Consider the following 20247-nt stretch of genomic DNA (forward strand, 5'->3'; position numbering starts at 1 on the left):
TCCACCACCATACATTTGGCATAGTTCGGGGGCAGACCAGATTGAACCAATTCACATCACCCGCTGGTGGAGCCAAGCACCAGAATAAAGTATGGGTCATGCCAGGTTCAGTCGCAACACAAAACAGTGCACATTAAGGAATGCCAATGTGAAGTGAGCCATAGCAGATGTGGTCGCAGTGCCCAAACAGCACATGTGAGAACCAGGGAGGGAGGGCGCAAAGCCAGCAGGGGGAATGTAGGCTCCCCTGATAGACAAACACTCCAACTGGAGAGCATGAGTTGGGATGGAGGCAGACCAGACCAGGCACATCTATAACACCTGTGGGCCTCATGAGAGCTAGGTCAGGGAAAAGCCAGGTTGGGCTGATTATTCTGACTGGTGCAAGCAAAAATTACAATGGGTGAGGATTGGGTGGGCTTTGGCACACAATCAGCTGACAGCGGGTGGTACTGGGAGCTAGATTTGTTAAGTTAAACTCCAGAACCATCTGGAGAGAACATGATTTGGGATTGGGAATGGGTTAGTAGAGAAATAGTGGACACCTCCCTCTTGGGTTACCACTCCCACTGGAGATCACAAAAACCAGGACAGGCACAGGGTCTAGCAAGAAAGGCAACCAACAGCATTTGTGTGGGCTGGATAGTAGGGTTGGACTAGACTTCAATACCCACTGACATGTAAGAGAGCTAAATCGGATGTGGGACAGACTGAACAAGTACACACTGGCAAGCATGGGAACTAGGGTAGGGGGCAGGCCTGGTGGGGGTGGGGGTTATGGGGAATTGCCCCAACTAGGCTGCAGCTCCCACTGGTTTGTGTGAGGGCCGAGTATGAAGTGGGCATGATTGGGCTGGACTGCAATACCCATTGGTTTGTGTGGAAGACAGCGCTGCAAACAGAACTGAGCCAGTCATTGTAACAACCATCATGTGTATAAGCTAATTGGGACAGCAGATGGTGCCGGACCCTGTAGTGGCAAACACACACAAGAATCAGGTCTGGCATCACCTTAGACAAAGTTTCTTTGGAGATCCGTCCAACTGAACTGCTGATCTCAGGACCCCAACCATGAAGATACCATGTCAGCCAGTGGATTTTGAATAGATTTCATCATAATTGGAATGGCGAGATTGGCAGCAATTCAGAACTGTTGAACTATCAAAACTGCTTCAGCTGCACCCTCAGAGCATGCCCCACATCAGGGACCTGGGATGGGTGGGAGACTTGGTGGGGCTTCTCCCTTTGTTTCTCCCCTTACCCCAGATACAGTGTGAAAAATGATGATGTTAGTGTGGAAACAATGGTCTTACCCACTTTCCTATAACCCTGACCCTTTGTACCCTAATCAACTATGTAAGATTATAAAAAAAAATTTAAAAAATATTTACTTAAGTTGAAGTACAATAGCCATCAACCATTGGATCTCTGCCATAACCACTTGGGCAATCATTTTTAAGAGACCAGTAACCTGATTTCCAAAGAACATCTTAATACACTGTGTTTCAGGGACCTGTTGACCTACAACAAGTGTCTGATTTCTAGTCAAAGCAAAAGTAAGTTTTTAGAAGCATATTCTATTATGATTTCCAAACATTGTGTGTCAAACCCTTTATAAAAATTTTTATTCTTTCAAGTACCATGCCCTTTACTAGAGGAACTTCTGTGATTTTATAAGTTCAAGTTCAAGTTCCTATCTCTGACATTATTCTCAAATTATTTGTGTTTTAGAATTAACAAATTGCTTATATTTTGTAGTCAGATCTGTGAGTTCTAAAATTTGATAAACAGTACTGATATTGTGCCATAACAGGTTAAGCCACCACCTGCAATGTCACATACCATGCGGGTACCAGTTTGGGTTCCAGCTGCTCCACTTCCGATCCAACCCTCTGCTCATCCAACACGGATAGCAGTGGAGGATGGCTCAAGACTTGGGTCCTTGTATTTACACAGAAGGCCCAGGTGAAACGCCAGTCCCGGCCAATGCTGCCATTTGGGGAGTGAAGCAGCAAGTGGAAGAGAGGTATCTCTCCCTCCCTGTCTGTAAATCTGCCTTTGAAAGAAACAAGTATTTTTAAAAGACTTATTTATTTTTATTGGAAAGGCAGATCAGACTATTTATGAAGAGAACGAGAGACAGAAAGATCTTGCATCTGCCGGTTCACTCCCTAAGTGGCCACAATGGCCAGAGCTGAGCCACTGTGACCTCAGGAGCCAGTAGATTTTTCCAGGTCTCCCATGTGGGTACAGGGTTCTGGGGCTTTGGGTCATCCTCCAAAGTTTTCCCAGGTCATAGGCAGGGAGCTGGAGGGGAAGTGGAGCGGCTCTGACACAAAGTGGTGCCAGTATGGGATCCCAGCACTTGCAAGGTGAGGATTTAGCCACTGAGCCATCATGCCCAGGCACATAAAACAAATATGTTTAAAAGTCTGATAAGTTGGATAGTGGAAATTAGACTCATCAAATTTGAATGTGTGATATGCAGAAATATTCAGGTAGAATAGGATATTCAGGGGCATTTATTTTTTGGAACATTAAACGTTTAAAAATAGAAAAAAAAAAAAGAAGTCATTGTTAACAGAATAAAGACCACAAATACTCAGTGCTCCAACTAGTCCAACATTTCACACAATGGGTAAGTTAGTTATCATACTGCAAGGTATTTATTGAACATCATGAAAGAAATATTTTAAACCAAAACATCAGCTAATAGGCTTAACATACAGGATTACTATTAATTCTCACCATAAAGTGTTATTTATCCTATCATTTGATCTAGAAGCTATGGAAAGAATGTTATACAGATGGCTTTTATGGATCTCATATTTTAGGGGAAAGACACAGAAGGGCACAAACCCAGGATTTTATATGTTGAATCATGTACTACAGGAGGAGGAAGGACTTGACTTGACTTTTACTTTCCTTCAGGGTAAATGGGAGATTTAGGAGCTTAAGTAGTGTAGCCAAATGTTGCCACTGAACAAACAGTCATCTCCTTTGATTTAAGGGACCTTTTCAAAGGAAAACAGCGTTTTGAGAATTTATTTTTAGAGTTGCTGTCACGTATTTAATTTAGAACAGGGTGGGAAAAAGAGAGAGAAACAAAAGGTTTATACCTCCGAGTCATTATTCCACTCCTGAAATGTCTGTGAAACAGGAACTCAGGCTGGACATACCAGGTGGTGGCAGGGACCCAATCAGTTGAGCCAGGAACCCAGCCAATCTAACAAGGGATGTTAATGTTCCAGGTGGTGTTATAACTGCTGTGCTGAAAGCCTGCCCTGCGAAATGTGTTTTTAAAATTATCTCATTTGAGCTATGTTCTAGGACATCCAGAAGGAATTTCATTGGTGAGAATGTATTTCTTTTTCTTTTTTTTCTTTTTTTTATTAATTATTTTGCATTATGTGACAGTTTCATAGGCTCTGGGAATCCTCCCACCCTTCCCCACGCCCTTCCCCCCTGGTGGGTTCCTCCACCTTGTTGCAGCATTACAGTTCAAATTCAATCAGGATTCTTTCTTTGCAAACATATACCAAGCATAGAGTCCAGCTACTTATTGTCCAGATGAATTGAACAGTTTCTTGAGGAGACTATTCCTGGTCTGAAGTTAGAGGTGGTAGAATATCATCCCAATCAGTTAAGAGTCCCAATATAACATCAACAGCAATTTACAACATAGCAGCCGGTCCTGTATATAAACCAAAATTGAAATGTCAATGAGCTAATCATAGGATGTGGTTAAGAACTTGCATTTTTTTTAACATACTGGTTACTCAAAACCATGTCAATTCCATAATGTTGTAAATTGCTGAGAATGTATTTCTTAATGTATTACAGATGAATGCCATTTTGGATAAAAATTATATAGTAAGGCAAGAGAAATATGAGAGAAAATAGCTGTCACTTAAACAAAATGGAACTATATCCAAAAAGTGAAGACAGTATTGGTGATTTTAGTAATTAAAATTTCACAAAAAGGCAAGTTAAACTTTGCTTCAATTAATGCAGATTTTTAACCCAGGACAGAAAAGTCATGACACAAATGGATGCTCCATACACCCCATATCTGCTCACCTTTCAACATATTTCTTAAGGCCCATTTCTAAAACTGTGGCTTAATTTAGAACTGCTAATATCTTTCCCTGCAGATCCAGATGTTACTAATTGAACACATAAAATTAAATGTGGTAAATATACAATCAGCAATCAAAAAAATGGAAAATAAAAAATGGAAAATAAAAAAAAGAGTTCACACTATTTTTCCAAAATGAGAAAGGGTAGAATGAAAATTAATTTATTCTGCTATTACATCATAATGCATAATAAGAGACTGAGGGGACAAATTCAATGACACTGAAGGGCCTCACATTTTAAATGAATGGACATATTTATTTGTCCAGCATGCATAATAGAATTGTATCATTAAGGATTAGTAGAGGTCATGAAAAAAATACCTGGGATTGAAAATAGCAGACTAATTTTTTTTTTAACCTAATGAAAACATTTGTTGCAAATATAATGACATAGTTAATTATATTGCTATACTTCGGGGGACATAAAAGAGTCACTTAACAAAAAATCATTTAATCACCAATGACATATGACAAGCATTGGCTACATATGTTTGAGTTGATATTTTTATATTGTTGAATATAGAGTTACAAGGCTTGTTTCATTTGCTACTTAATTAAATCTTTGTATGTCCTTATAGTTTGGTGGCAATGCCGGTTTCAGATTCACGTTTGCATTTTCTCTAATTTGAATATCAAAATGGTCCATGCTAATACATTGCTTGCAATTGAAAATAAAAGTGAGTATGAGGCTAGATACTGAATTAAGAGTATGCTATTCTGTGTATTATTATTCACAATTTTCCATAAGTCACATACATTCTCTCAGCTATAATTTTCCTATTTGCATAGCTATCTTAGTGAGGGTCAACATTTGTTTTTTGAAACTCTGTAGATAGAACACGACCTTATCTTTCAGTACTATTTCAATAGAATGCACAGGTCTAACAAAGAGCCAAAGCTCAAAAAGAGCTTCCATTACTTACTACTGCTCAATGAGTAAAGCTCTGCTATTTGCAATTCCATATCAAACACAGATCACTGTAGTGAGTCACAACAAATTCTAAAGTGGAAAGCATGTACTTAATATATGAGTATAATCTCAGATTGTCTGTTCAGTGAAATGCAGTCCTCAGGGTCAAACACGAGAGGAAGGGATTGGCCTTTAGAATTTTAGGATCAAGTTGAAATCAAGGGTAGATTAAATCCCTTGCTCCCTTGATGGACTGTATTCTAGATTTCTGTACTTAGGATCACTGTTAAGTCATTTTCGTGTCAATACAACTCCTTCATACAGTCCAGCAAATATATCTCTTTTTTTAATTAATTATTTATTATTTAACTTCATTAATTACATTGTATTATGTGACACAGTTACATAGATACTTGTGTTCTCCCACCCCTCCCCAAACCCTCCCACCATGGTGGATTCCTCCACCTTGTTGCATAACCACAGCTCAAGTTCAGTTGAGATTCCCCCATTGCAAGCGTATACCAAACATAGAGTCCAGCATCTAATTGTCCAGTCAAGTTCAACGGCTTCTTAGGTATACCCTCTCTGGTCTGAAGACAGAGCCAGCAGAGTATCATCCCAGTCAATTGAAAGCTCCAACATACCATCAGCAAAAATTTACATCATTATGGAATTAATTGACATAGTAATGAGTAACCAATATGTTAAAAGTAAATGCGAGTTCCCAGCCACCTTCTGTGACCACCTCACCTATACTTCAATTTAGTTTATACACAACATATAACATTCAAAACATAACATGTTATACATAACATCATATCATCTTAAATTAAGGCAAACATGTGGTATTTAACCTTTTGTGATTGGCTCATTTCCCTTAGCATTATGGTTTCCAGTTGGGCCCATTTGGCCACAAAGAACTGCATTTTGTTTTTTTTAATAGCTGAGTAGTATTCCATGGAGTAGATGTACCATAGCTTTCTTATCCAATCCTCTGTTGATGGGCATTTTGGTTGCTTCCATGTTTTTGCAATTACTGATTGTGCTGCTATGAACATAGGAGTGCATGTTGGTTTCTCATAAAACAAGTGTTCTGGATATATTCCTAGGAGTGCTATTGCTGGATCATACGGTATGTTGAATTTGAGTTGTTTGAATATTCTCCATACTGATTTCCATAGAGGCTGTACCAGCCTGCAGCCCCACCAGCAGTGGAGTAGGGATCCCTTTTCCCCGCAACCTCGCCAACAAGTGTTGTTGGTGCTTTTATTCATGTGGGCCAGTCTTACTGGCGTTAGGTGGTACCTCATTGATGTTTTAATTTGGATTTCCCTTATTGCCAGGGAACTTGAGCATTTTTTCATATGTTTGTTTGCCATTTGGGATTGTTCCTTTGTGAAGTGTTTGCCCATTTCCCGTGTCCATTTCTTGAGTGGCTTGTTTGTTTTGACATTTTGGTTGTTTTGTAGCTCTTTGTATATTCTGGAGATCAGCCCTCTATCACCTATGTCGTGTGCGAAGATCTTCTCCCATTCTGTGGGTTGCCTTTTTACTTTGTTGATTGTTTCTCTAGCTGTACAGAAGCTTCTTAGTTTGATGAGGCCCCAATTGTTTATTTTGGTCTCGATTTCTACTGCATTTGGAGTCTTTTTTAGGAAGTGAGGGCCTACCCCTAAGTGTTGCAGTGTGTTTACAACATTTTCTTCCAAAAGTTTGAAGGTTTCTGGATGTAGGTTTAGATCTGTTATCCATTTAGATCTGATCTTAGTGTATGGTGAGAGATGTGGATCTATCTTTTTGTTTCTGCAGGCTATTAACCAGTTGTCCCAACAGCATTTATTGAACAGACCTTCCCATTTGCCTGGATTGTCGTTTGTCTTTTTGTCAAAGATTATTTGGCTGTACCTGTGTGGGTTTCCTTCTGGTGTTTCTATTCTGCTCCATTGATCTTCCTCTCTATCTTTGTGCCAGTACCACGCTGTTTTGATAACCACTGCCCTATAGTATGTCCAGAGGTCCGGAACTGTGATTCCCCCTGCTAACTTCCTGTTCTTCAGGATGGTTCTGGCTATCCGTGGTTTTTTGTGCTTCCAGATGAACCTTTGGATCATTGTTTCCAGTTCCATGAAGAATGTTTTGGGCAATTTGATTGGGATTGCATTGAATGTATATATTGCTTTTGGTAGTATAGACATTTTAATGATATTGATTTTACCTATCCAGGAGCATGGGATGAACCTCCACGCCCTGCAGTCCCTGGCACTGGGGACACACCGAGAAAGCACCTAGAATCCTCCGAGCCCTGTGATCGCGCGCACAGAGAGTGCCTTCACTCCCCCACGCCCTGTGGTAGCATACCTGTAGGGGACGAGCTGAGAGTGCGCTTTGAATCCGCTGGGCCCTGGAAGTGGCGGCCTGAGGTCCAGTGTTCTGGAGACGCACCAAAAGTGCCTTGAAAATTCCCACACCCTGCTACTCCACGCCTGCAGACTCCGATCTCTACAGGATAGTGCTTGGAGACCCCTCAGCACACAGGTGCCTAGGTCTCTCAAAAAAGAAACACTAACACAATGGGAAGAAATACCAGAAAAGGTAATGATCCAGATGAGAGTGCCAACACCCTACCAATAAAGGATCAAAAGCCAATGTCTATTTCGGAGATGCGAGATGAAGACATAGAAGATCTACCAGACAAGGAATTCAAAAAAATAATGTTAAAATATGTCAGAGACAATGAGAAGAATTGGGAGGACTTCAAGGAATTCAAGAACCACATAGCCTCAGAAATACAACAAATGAAAAGTAAAATCCTTGACTTAGAGCACAAAATTGAGAGCCTAACCAACAGAACAAATTCAGCAGAAGAGAGGATCTCTGAAATGGAAGACACACAAAACGAACATACCCAGTTCATTAAACAGCTGGAGACAAGTCTGAACAAAGCCAATAAGACCATACAAGAAATGAAAGACAACCTCAGAAAATCGAATATTAGGATTATTGGCCTTCCTGAAGGAGCGGAAATATATCTCTTTTTATGAAGTATTTTGCTTTTCAGTGCCATTGAGGAGTTTCAAAGTGAAGGAAAAATAATTTAGGAAATAAAATGAATGTGAAGATGGTAGGATACATTTTCAAAAATCAGTAGTAGAAAAGGGAATCAAGAAAATCGATGAATGAAGACATCCAAATGTTTGACAAGAAGTCAACTTCACTTTATGAATTAATAAGCATGATTTATTATTGGTAAATGAAGAATTGTTGCTAAAATGAAAATCTGTACTATAATTAATTCTTTGAAAAAATTATGTAATGTAAATGTAACAAGCAGACATAGCACTCACCAAACATAAGAAGTCATTTTAACTACCAAGAGAAGGTATGGACAGCTCTGACAAAACTTCAAAACAGAGTGCCCTGAACCCATGATAGTAAAAGAGCAAAACATCAAGAATGATTAGTATAAACATCATAATATCTTTAGATTCTGGATAGTGCTTTCAATGAAATCAAGTCGTATTGTTCAAATTTACTATGCAATCTTTTAAAAAGTCCACAAACGCCAAAACTACGTGATGAGGTTTTAACAAGAACACATGGTAATGAAATGTTGAATAGAAATTATTTGTTCTTAGCATTGTGCTGGCGTTAGAGAAATGATTGGAAATATTTGTTTTTATTAAAAATGTCAGCATGGAAGGATTTAAGGATGATCAGAGCAAATCCAACAAGCAAACTTCATCAGCCAAGAAAGTTACAATAAAAGTAAAAGGCACTACTTACAAGTACTATGAAAAATGAGTCCACATTTGGAAACATCTTTGGCGGTATATAATAAGTACACTGGACTCAACCATGAGCAGAATACTGTAAATCTATTCAAATGAGATTCAACAAAGTTTAAATGATCTAGCAGGTTGATGATCACAATAATTAAATCCATACTTTGCTCTAGTATGAAAAATCTATACATGTAGGTTAATTATTTAAGGAAACGAATAGCTGTTTTCCTTCTTTCTGTTCCACATCACAATAACTAATGAGATGATAGGGAAGGATTTTTATTATGACCTGTCTGAGTCATCCAATAAAAATCACAAGGACTGCCAATGGTTATAACACAGATATTTCCTGTCTTCAAATCAGTAAGCTCAGCCAGTACTGCAAAATGCTAGACACTTGCCTCTCCCAGCCTTAATTCCATCTAAGTAGGGGATTACAAAAGGAATTCTTTAGAAGCACTAAATCAGTGTCATGTGTCCAAACTGGTCCATTTAAATTTTTTTAAGGTTTATTTATTGTTATTGGAAAGGCAGATGTACAGAGAAGAGGAGAGACAGAGAGGAAGATCTTCTGTCTGATGATTCACTCCCCAAGTGAGCGGAATGGATGGTGCTGTGTCAGTCCGAAGCCAGGAGCCAGGAGCTCCTCCAGGTCTCCCATGCGGGTGCAGGGTCCCAATGCTTTGGGTCATCCTCGACTGTCTTCCCAGGCCACAAGCAGGGAGCAGGATGGGAAGTGGAGCTGCTGGGATTAGAACCGGCGCCCATATGGGATTCCCGGCGTGTTCAAGGCAAGGACTTTAACCATTATGCTATCGCGCTGGGCCCTATTTATTTTTTTTTATAGCAAGGAGAAAATTCATCCCTACACTGCACACCCAAAATAAAATCTATATGCTTGCATGTGGTATAATCTCAAGAGGTACTTAAAACATCAGAAATTAAAATAAACACCCACCACAGCACCCTCTTCTCACTCCGGAAGAACTCTAGTTGCAAGAACTACTCCTAAAATCATGCGATCCAAGAGTCCAGAATCTACTTAGATGTTCTTTTGCTGCAGTCCCACAGTTAACAGCAAAATGGTGTGTTTTCACCTCCCACCAACAGAATTTACATAGTCCCTAACAGGATAAGTACAACAAGAAACACATCTTAAATATAATGGTGCTATCTTATTAGATATTTAAATCCAACCAGATATACTTTGGGTTGCCAAGTCACCTTAATGCATTTTACTTTATGTTCTCAAATAGCACATGCGTTACCAACTTATACAAAATCTTCAAAAAATATCATCATTACAGTAAAAGCCTTAGCGGCAATTCCCCTAAATTATTTTTAACTTTGTTTTGCTTCTTCAAAAATTCACCAACACTTCTTTTCAAACCTATGACTTTCATACACTTAAAAACCTAACAATGCCAATTATTCCGTGTATTAATAAGACAAATGTGGATATGTCACACAGTCGGCTTGATTTGCACTAATTACACTGACTCTATCCATCGACCCACCTGTTTCTGTGTGTTAATGTTCATCTCTGTGTCACACAGATACACAATGAATAAGAAAGTTAACGACTTTATTTGATAGTCATTCATTCTTAACTTCTTTATAGTGAGAATCTTTGATGAAATATTAAAGAAAAACATTACCCACTTTGTGGTGGAAGTATTTTAAGTTTTCCCATTAATTCACTGAATTTCTAATGCTGTTTTTAAGAGGAAAATATTTCAAATAATGTATGATAAAACAAGAGTACACAACATATTTCAACATTTTTGAGGTTTGTCTTTCTATATCCATTTTCTTAGTAATTTCTTTTTATAATGTAAAATGGACTGAACAGTGTTCTACATGTGTATTTTTAGAAGCAGTAGCAAGGACATATAGCAGAATAATGTCTTTTCTACTTTGCATGCAGTGAACAAAGGATCAGCATGGTATAATTTATATCTGGAAATCCAACACTTTGGAATATTAATTCTCTGCCAATTCTATTCATATGCTAAATCCTTACAATTGAAGTCACATCTTCAATATGTTGATTCTCTAGAAACTAGGAAAGATTTCAGGCGCTTAGCAACTTTTGATCCATGAATAATTTTACTCATACGAACTGCTTCTGAACTGTAAGTCTCTTGGTTTTATGAGGGGGTTGTTTGGTGTGTATACCTACCCTAAGAAAATTACTTTTTAGTGCTATCACTCCTTGTTCTGCAGTGTATCTATTTCTTTGTATAAATAATATCTACTCATTTGCTTTCTGTAGTATCCTATTGGAAAAATTCACAACTTTATATCTCAACCTGATTATTGGATGACCTTCTACATGGGAAATGAATGGTTTATTGATTAGTTTATAAGCACAAAGCAGCAGGCATGTTGCTTCTGGCTGCACTAAAGATCTTGTGAATGTGGATACATCCACATCTCATTTAAAAGAGCAGTGTACTTCTTTCTGATAGATAACTTAACATCTAAGGATTTCTATTAGTAGTGATATTGTGAAAATATTTATAATGTACAATATCATTTCTGGGCAATGTTAATCATATGTATAAAACTTATTTAAAGTAATATAATAATTACAATGGACTGTACATATTTTTATTCTTTTAACTAAATTTTAAAATATATTAATATGTGTAAGACTCCATGTATTTCACAGAAACTATTCTCAGAATATATTTCTGACTGAAGCTTTAAGGCAAAATTCCTGGATGTTAATTTCTTAATGTGCCTGAATGTTGGGAGCACTGCACGAGTGCCCTGCCCTAAGATGGTGGCTGGTTCAAGGCCAGGAGGCAGCAGGAGGACAGGAGGTCACAGGTGAGGCAGATCTGCCTCCTTTCCAGGGCCTGGCCAGTCAGGTAGCACCCAGTGGACCCACGGGAATGCAAGTGATGGGAGTGAGAGCTGAAATTGCTATGGCAATAAGTATAGTTATTGTTATCTTATAGGCTAGCCCATTTTCGCAATTTTTTGGAGCATAGAAAATGTAGCTGTTTTAGCCGCTTTTATAATTTTTAGCTAGAGGAATTAAGGATGCTTTTATTAAAGAAAAATGTTTTTGATTATTGTTTCATTGTTTATGGGGTTGTAGAGTCTATAATTGTAGAGGGATTTAATATTTGTAATTTTTGTTTTTAGATTTATATTTTTCCCCTTGTAAACTATTTTCCCATTAAATAATGGGCAAATTGTAGAAATAGAAATGTGGTAGGAATGTACTACTGATTAGCAGGTAATCGCATGTGCCTTGGCCTTGGAGTTCTGGCTGCCGCTCCATGGCTACTGTTGAAGAATGAATAATGGCTTGCTTTGAAGAATATGAATACAGTGTTTTAAAGAATTATCTTTTGGGACACCTGCTTGGCCCTGAAGTGCAGACGGAATGACCGAATGTCTTTACTTGCCCCCTTAATCTTGAAGTAAAAAATAGAACAATTAGTTGCTTGTGCAGAAGCTTGGGAGGTGTTTGAGTAAATAAAAAGGACAGCTTTTTCTTGGGCTGTGTGAGAACGCACCAAGTGTCAGTGTCTGTGTCTTTCTTTATCGCCGACTCCACACACCCTTCCTGAGCTCCGAACTCTCAGCTGGAGCTGGACTCCGGCACCTGAAAATGTACCAGGTTTTAGACATTTATAAGGGGCTGTGCACTCGCAGGGGGATAGTTGGATAGTGCTGGTAGGGACACATGGGGACCTGGAGGCTCAAGCCCGGGCAGGCAGAAGGAACCTCGGGATTTCTCCAGGTGCTTAGTTCTGAGTGGGATGGGGAATGGGGAGGGGAGAGCCTGAGGGTAGTATGCTGGCTTTTTGTCTCCTCTCCTCTCTGTATATCTGACTTTCATATATATATATATATATATTTTTTTTAAAGAATGAGAATTACTGGATAAATACAAATTCAAATCCACACAAAACACTCTGCTAGTTCCATCATATTTGTGACCCTTCCCTTTGCTCCCTGATTAAGTTTGTGTTCACTTGTTAGTATGGTAGATGTAAATTTTCTATTAGGCTAATCAGAGGTTTTTCTATTTTTAAATACTATGTTGTATTTAAATATAATTATCATTTTAAAATAATTACCATTTAAATAATAACTTGTGAATGGTAGATACAATATAATATAAATTCATAATATACATTCTGTTTGCTAAAACATCTAATGCATTTTTGATTTTTAACTTTGTAATAAAAAATTTAGAAACAGTATAAAATATTTGACTTACACAATTTAAAAGTTGATTACTATTATGTGACTGCATACCACGACCAGCAGGGAGTGGTGATTACAGGCACTTTCAAACAGCTACACAAAAAGTTTTAAATTAAAACAAAATATAGCTACATAAACAAAATGCTAATTTGGGTATATAAATAAGCTTCTTTTCTCATGTTATCATTACTGCAACTGTGAGGTGCTTTTCACTGCATCTTTTTTCATTTTAGTTTTGATCTCATTTCAGCTTTGAATCAATCGCATACTTCTGCAATGGACCCATTGAGGAATACCTATTTATAACAAATTCTATCTGTAATAGCTTAAAGTTTATCTGGAGCACAAGTATTTCTAGTATGACAAATATGCCATCTACATCAATAAGTTTACTTAATTTGTATCATTTTTGTGATTTGAAATTGTAAAAGCCACGATTGAGAATGGAACTGCAAGAAAGGAAAAAAATGCAAAGAGAAAGTTAGAAAGAAGGGACTTCATTATATCACCCATGAATTGAATCAAGAATCAAGGTGCATGTTATTAACAGAGTCTGTAAAACTGACAAAGAATGCAGAACATTATGACTGGGGTAAGAGCACAGCACCACATTTCTAACTTAATCCATTCACAGAACAACACGGAACTGAGACGTTCTCTTTTCCTGAGATCATACAACTTGGGGATCTCAGGTGAAAGCCAAGAACAAAGCACCAGAAACAGTTCCAAAAAGGAATTGTTTAAACAAATTTGTTTAATTGAGCTGTTAGTGCAATAGAAATCCTAACAAAATTTGGAAAAGATTGGCTATTTAGTATTTATTTGGCTATTTAGTATTTAATTTATTAAGTGAAGTCATCTACAATCTACTCACAGTTACATCATTCATGAGAATATTAACTTGATCATTGATACAGATATGTTATTCTGATTGCTAATAATTAAAAATATTTTTAATTTAGAAAACTTTGTATTAATTAATACAAACTATAAGAGGTGACTGAAAACCACCAGATGATTAACTCTGCACTTGAGATTTTGGCACCAAGTCTTGAGGAAATGATTTGTCCTTTCAGAGCTTTCAATAGTTCAGCTAAAAATCAGTGGTTAGGTTCTGAGACTCTCAAATTCCCTCTCCACTCTACTTTCCATAAATTAAACTAATATGTGAGTCACTTTGCATTCTCTCATATTTAAACCTTACCTCTAATCCAGAAAACAAGTCAAATAGTCAATATAAACTAGACAAAGACTGACCTTTCTGTTTCTCTAATCTCTTCTTCAGATGAATACACAATAGTCTTTAAAGTCTCCCTCTTCTCTTCCTAAGCATAGATCAACTAAAAGTTCAAGGATCAGAAAATAATATCCAAAAGTGCAAGCCTTGCAAGTAGCCTTGGAAGCAGTTGCTCCCTGATCTTCTTCTGTTCTTAGGACTCTAACCTGCTTATTCCCTCTCAAGCAATAGATGGTAACAAGATGTCTTCTTTCCTAAAGTAAGTCACAGAAAGCAGAAATCCAGAATTCAGTCAATCAGAAAACATAGGAATATTTCACATTCCCAAACTGTCTATGTAAGTGCTGCCAATACAGAAATTAAGACCCTCATTCCATGGGATCTTGCCCCACATCAGAGGAAGAAATGTTCTCATTGAAAGGCCAAGAAGAACTTGAACACATAAATTTGGGTAGCTTTCTAATTACGTTTCTATATGGTAGTCCATTTCTTACTTTAAAAATGAATGGTTGCCTACAATGTCAGGATACACTTAAAGAGCAGAATGACGGACTTAGGACTGTTTATGAAGGATTATACTACTGTAATTTTATGGAAAGAAAGCAGTCGGAGGGAGGGCACTTGAAGAGGTGGGAGCGGAAAAATGAGAGCCCATGGAACTGTATCATAAAATGGACAATAGAAAAATAAAATAAAGAGGAGAAAAAAAGAAAAAAAAACAAAGAGAAATGACTGTGTATCAGTATTGCTACAAACATTATTTTGTAACCTTGCTTTTAATCTTCATCAAAGCAGTGGTTAAGAATGATATACTGCTGCAGCTTTAATTATCTGATTATTTTAAATTTACAGTTAAAAAATAAATGGTTATTTAAAAAAAAATGAATGGTTAATCCATGGAGTTGTTCAGTGTTTTACTTAAAGCCTCCCCCGTCAACTAGGATCAAACTGATTTTCTTTTATTTTGCTTACATGGCCACAGTCACGCCTCCACATGTTGGGAAGGAGAGGGATCATATCCTTTTGCACCTCTGCAGCACCATATTTGTGATTTCAATGAAAACTCAATCTTGGAAGATTTTCACTTTGGGTTCTTTTTTTTTAAGCATATTTATTTACTTTTTTTTCCTTAAAAGTCAAAGATATAGAGATGGTGAGGGAGAGGGAATGGGAGATGGAGAAAAGGAAAGAGAGATTTTACATCTGTTGGTTCACTTCCCAAATGCCAGCAACCATCTGAAGGTGGGAGCCAGGTATTCCTCCAGTGTGGATGCAGGGGTCCAAGGGCTAGGGCCATCCACAGCTTTTTGCCCAGGCCATAAGCAAAAATCTGGATGGAAAGTGGAGTAGCTAGGACTCAAACTGGTGCCCATAAGGAGTACTAGAATTTCAGGTGGATGGTTAGCTTATAAAGCACTGTGTTAGCTACCTCCTTTTTAAAAATCATTTCATAATTCAAAGTGTAAAAATTAAGTAGTTATCAGATCATTATAATGACCAACTTTTACCACAATATTTGGAAATATATTTAAAACAAGATGTTAAGCAAGTTTTGTTTAACTAGAGAAAAACAAACAAACATTAAGACCAAATAATTGAGTCTGAACTTTTTTTTTTCTGTAGTAGAAAAGCCTTCATCTTTTATTCCAAGATTTACTACTTTGGGGATGGGAGTGAGTGAGTGAGTGCAAATTCAGATATGTAACTACCCAGCATACATTTCTAATTGAACGTTTATGTTTATTTGCTATTCATACTATTCAGATTTAGATATCCTGTAAACTTGATTTATCATTCACAAATAAAATAAGTTGTTTTAAGTGACACAAAAATTCACTTGAAGTTATAAGGTTTGGTGAATCCTTTATAAAATGACACAATGCTTACAATAAGTGTTAGGGTAAACTAGTAGCTTTCATTTTTTTATTTAAATTTTCCATTATGATAAGCATTTTATTTATTTTACTTTTTTTTCTTTACCAGAGAGAAGGAAGAAGGGAGGGAGAGGAAAAGGATGAGAAACAGAGAGAGAGAGAGAGAGAGAGAGAGAGAGAGAGAGAGAGATTGATCTTCTAACCACTGGCTTTCTCTCTCTCAAATAGTTCCAATAGCTGAGGTTGTTATCCTTCACATTTTACATGTTGAAATGAGAAACTGTGGTAACTGAGTAGGTGTTGTGCTGCAATATTTAGGAATTCTGCATTCCATATTGCAGTGCACTTTCGAGCTTCAGCGATTCCATTTCCAACCTGGCTTCCTGTTTACGCACCTGGGATGGCAGGGGTGAATGATGGGTCTGTGATACCCCAATGGGAGACCTAGATCTACCGTCAGGCTTCTATTTTGCCATGGCTCAGCACTGGTTGTTGCATGCATTTCGAGAATGAACCATTTGATAAACAAGCTCCCTCTCTCTGTGTTTCACAGTTATACATTTTCAAATAAATAATAAACCTAAAAATAGACAATTGACAACAGGCACTAGAAATGTTAAAATTTGGGTAATGTGTGATAATATATGAAAATAATATCTATATTTAGTTCTACAAATACATGTAAAATTGTTAAAAGCTGCCATAATGCATTGAGAAATATTCACTAATTTTGAAATAGTTTTTCATCTAATACTTTAGTTTCTCCATAAGCAACAAAACTAGCATTTATGAATGAATAATTCCAATATACAGCACTTTGTTTTAGAGGTTATTTTTCCTGTGCATTATTTTAATAAAAAACAAAAATTCAATTGTAATTGTCAATTTTTATGTATATTAAAAGCTTTCCACTTCCATCAGTGACAACCACAGGATGTACATGGCTATTGATTTGAAGCTATTTGTACAGGATGGATTAATGGTTTCTTCTCCCGTAAATATAAATATTTCAACCTGAGCTAATAAAACCTTCAAACTGTTAAACAACCATTAACAGTATCCAGTTCAAAACAGCCACCTAACTTTCTCCTATAGGTTTCTTGACATAGTTTCTTTTGGAATAGGAAGAAACTGATCAATTATAATTTAATGACAACCATATTAATCATTTTACACATCTAGACATATCCATATTTTAAAATAAATTATACTTTATCAACTTTATTTACCCAGAAAATTCTGAAGCTCGTCTGTATTAGTGAATTGTTAATTATTGACTGTTTCAAAATAAGCATGGTCAGATCTAACTCATTTGCCATTTCTCAAACTCCAAGTTGAAATTTATCATTAGAGAGATATAACTGTATTTCAATTAACAATGCATTAGATTTTCAGAAGAGCAAGGTTCACATCAATGTCTTCCTTTTTAATCTTTATATGTGGACATTCACTCCTTAGTAGGATAAAGAAATTCATTAAATATAAGGATTAATATTGTCTATTTAAAACTCCTGATCACTGTTAAACATGGAATAACAGATTAAAGATGTTGTAAGAATAATGACCACACTCCCCTGCAGGACACAGACCCTGCAAGTAAGCACAAGAAGCATGGAAGGAAACAGCCAAGAGGTCATGGAAAGAATCCCACAGGCATACATTTGGCATGGGTTGGGGCAGACCAGGCTGAAACAGTTCACGTCATCCACTGGCAAATCTGAGTACCAGAACAGAGTGTGGGTCAAGCCAGGTCTGGTCGCGACAAAAGCAGTGCACAACTTGGAATGTCAAGGTGAGGATGCCTGTGCCCGATGCGAATGCAGCACCATATCAGCATACATAAGAACCAGGCAGGGAGGGGGCAGACCGGCTGGGGAATAAGGGGTGGTTCCCTTGTTGAACAGCTACTCCCACTGGAGAGTGTGAGCTAGGATGGGAGTAGACCAGACTGGGCAGGGCTACGGCACCTGTGTGCCTCATGTGGACCAGGCCAGGGAAAAACCAGGATGGGATGATTGTTCCTTCTGGTGCAATCTACAATTAGAGTGAGTGAGGGCTGTTAGGGCCTAACCACAGCAGAAGCTGGCACTGGAAGGCCAATTCAGTCAAATTAAACCACAGAACCACCTGAAGAGCGCACAATCTGGGAGTGGGAGAGAAATAGGGGTAACCCCCCTCTTGGATTACCACCCCGACGGTAGGGTGCAAAAACTAGGATGGGGGTTGGGGTGGCTAGACAGAGTGACAACCAGCATCATCCGTGAAGGCTAGATACTTAAGCGGGATAGATGGAACAAGGTCTTAATACCCATTAATATGTATGAGAGCAGAAAGGGATATGTGACAGACTGGATTGGTCTGGGATGCAGCCCCCACTGGTTTATGCGAGGGCCCAGTATGTGATGGTCAGATCCAGGCTGGACAGCAAGCACCCATTGGTTCCAGTAGAAAACAGGGATGGAATGTGGAACCAGCCCAGCAACTACAACCACCAGCCGATGGGGGTGATGGACTGTGCCGGGCCCTGTGCTTGCTGGTGCATACAGGAATCTCACAAAGTTTCTTCTGGGCTCCCTGCAATCGAGCTTTTGGTCTCTGGATGCTAAACATCAAATGACAGGACAGAACAAGTTAATTGACCACCTCAGCTATACGTTGCCAATGAAAAAATGGGCCAACTGGAGACTATATGATGGACTATATCAATCAGTGGATTCTCCAATGACCGCATCATGCCTGGAGTGGTGAGACTGGCAGCAATACAGTTCTGTGGAACTATCAAAACCACTTTGCCGGCTCTACCTTTGGACCAGAGATGGTCTCCCCAAGAAACTGATGAACTTTTCTAGACAATAAGATGCGGGACTTCTTGCCTGGTAAATACACACAATGAAAGAATCTCAACTGAATTTGATCTGTGGTAATGCAACAAGGTGGAGGAATACACTATGGTGGTCGGGGGGAGAATCACAGGGCCTATAAAACCATGACACATAATGCAATGTAATCCAAAAAAAGAAAAAAAAAAAACAAAAATGTAATAGAGCAACAAGGTGGAGCAATCCACCATGGAGGGGAGGGTACATGGAGGGGTTAGGGCATCCCCAGAGCCTATGAAACTGTCACATAATGAAGTGTAATTAATAAAAAAAAAAAAAAAGAGTTCTGAATTCTGACATCTGAGTTCAGAGTTCTGAGCTCTGAGTTCTGAGTTCTGAATTCTGAATTCTAAATTCTGAGTTCTGATTTCTGTGTTGTGAGTTGAGAATTGTGAATTCTGAGTTCTGTGTTCTGAATTCAGACTTCTGAGTTCAGAGTTGAGTTCTAATTCTGAATTCTGAGCTTTGAATTCTGAGTTCTGAGTTCTGAATAAAAAAAAAAAAAGAATAATGACCATAGTGACAATGATTTAAGTGTATTTTCTCAATCAAAGGTTAAAAATACTTCTTTATTATATTCTGTATTAATATTGCTTAGGAGATTTGCATAAAACTGCAAGCTTCTTTAGAAACAGTTGCAAAAATTCTGAATAACAGCTGCTAAGAGTGCTTTGTCTGTTGACCCACAAACAAAAACAGAAATGAATGGCAAAATTGCACAGCATGTTTGGTTGTATGCTTAAAATACTTTTTCATCAAGCTACTTAGAGGAAAAAAGAAGTATTTATGTCATAGTCAGGCATAACGGGTGATCTGGTAGCTATTTTATTTGCACAGTTAAACTTTCAGCACATAAATTTCAAAAGCAGCTTGCTGTATTCATCATTAAAAATGCCAAATCATGGCAGTTTTGATTTTATTTAATCATAGATACCTGAGATTGAAATAGCATTTGTACAGATCAAAATTCCTTAAACATCTAGCTATGCAGAAGTACTTACTTCCAGTCCATACTTTGTTGTTTATATGGTTAAAGTAAGTAAATCAATTTATTTACTATATTATATTTTTATTGTAAAATAAACATGTTTATATGACTAAGGATACATTTTTATCATTCTAGTTACAGTGAAAAGGTTCCTGAATTGTTAGTTAATCACCAAGCCTTCCTTGGGTGGTAGAAACTGAAAATTAGA

At 37.7% G+C, this 20247-nt stretch overlaps 1 protein-coding gene across 1 annotated transcript in view; it reads right to left on the bottom strand.

Moving 5' to 3' along the window:
• Positions 1 to 20247, bottom strand: part of NKAIN2 (sodium/potassium transporting ATPase interacting 2) — a 986696-nt gene that overhangs the window by 471999 nt on the left and 494450 nt on the right. The window lies entirely within an intron of this gene.

This window comes from Ochotona princeps, chromosome 1 (genome assembly GCF_030435755.1).
Source record: "Ochotona princeps isolate mOchPri1 chromosome 1, mOchPri1.hap1, whole genome shotgun sequence".
NCBI classification, from domain to species: domain Eukaryota; kingdom Metazoa; phylum Chordata; class Mammalia; order Lagomorpha; family Ochotonidae; genus Ochotona; species Ochotona princeps.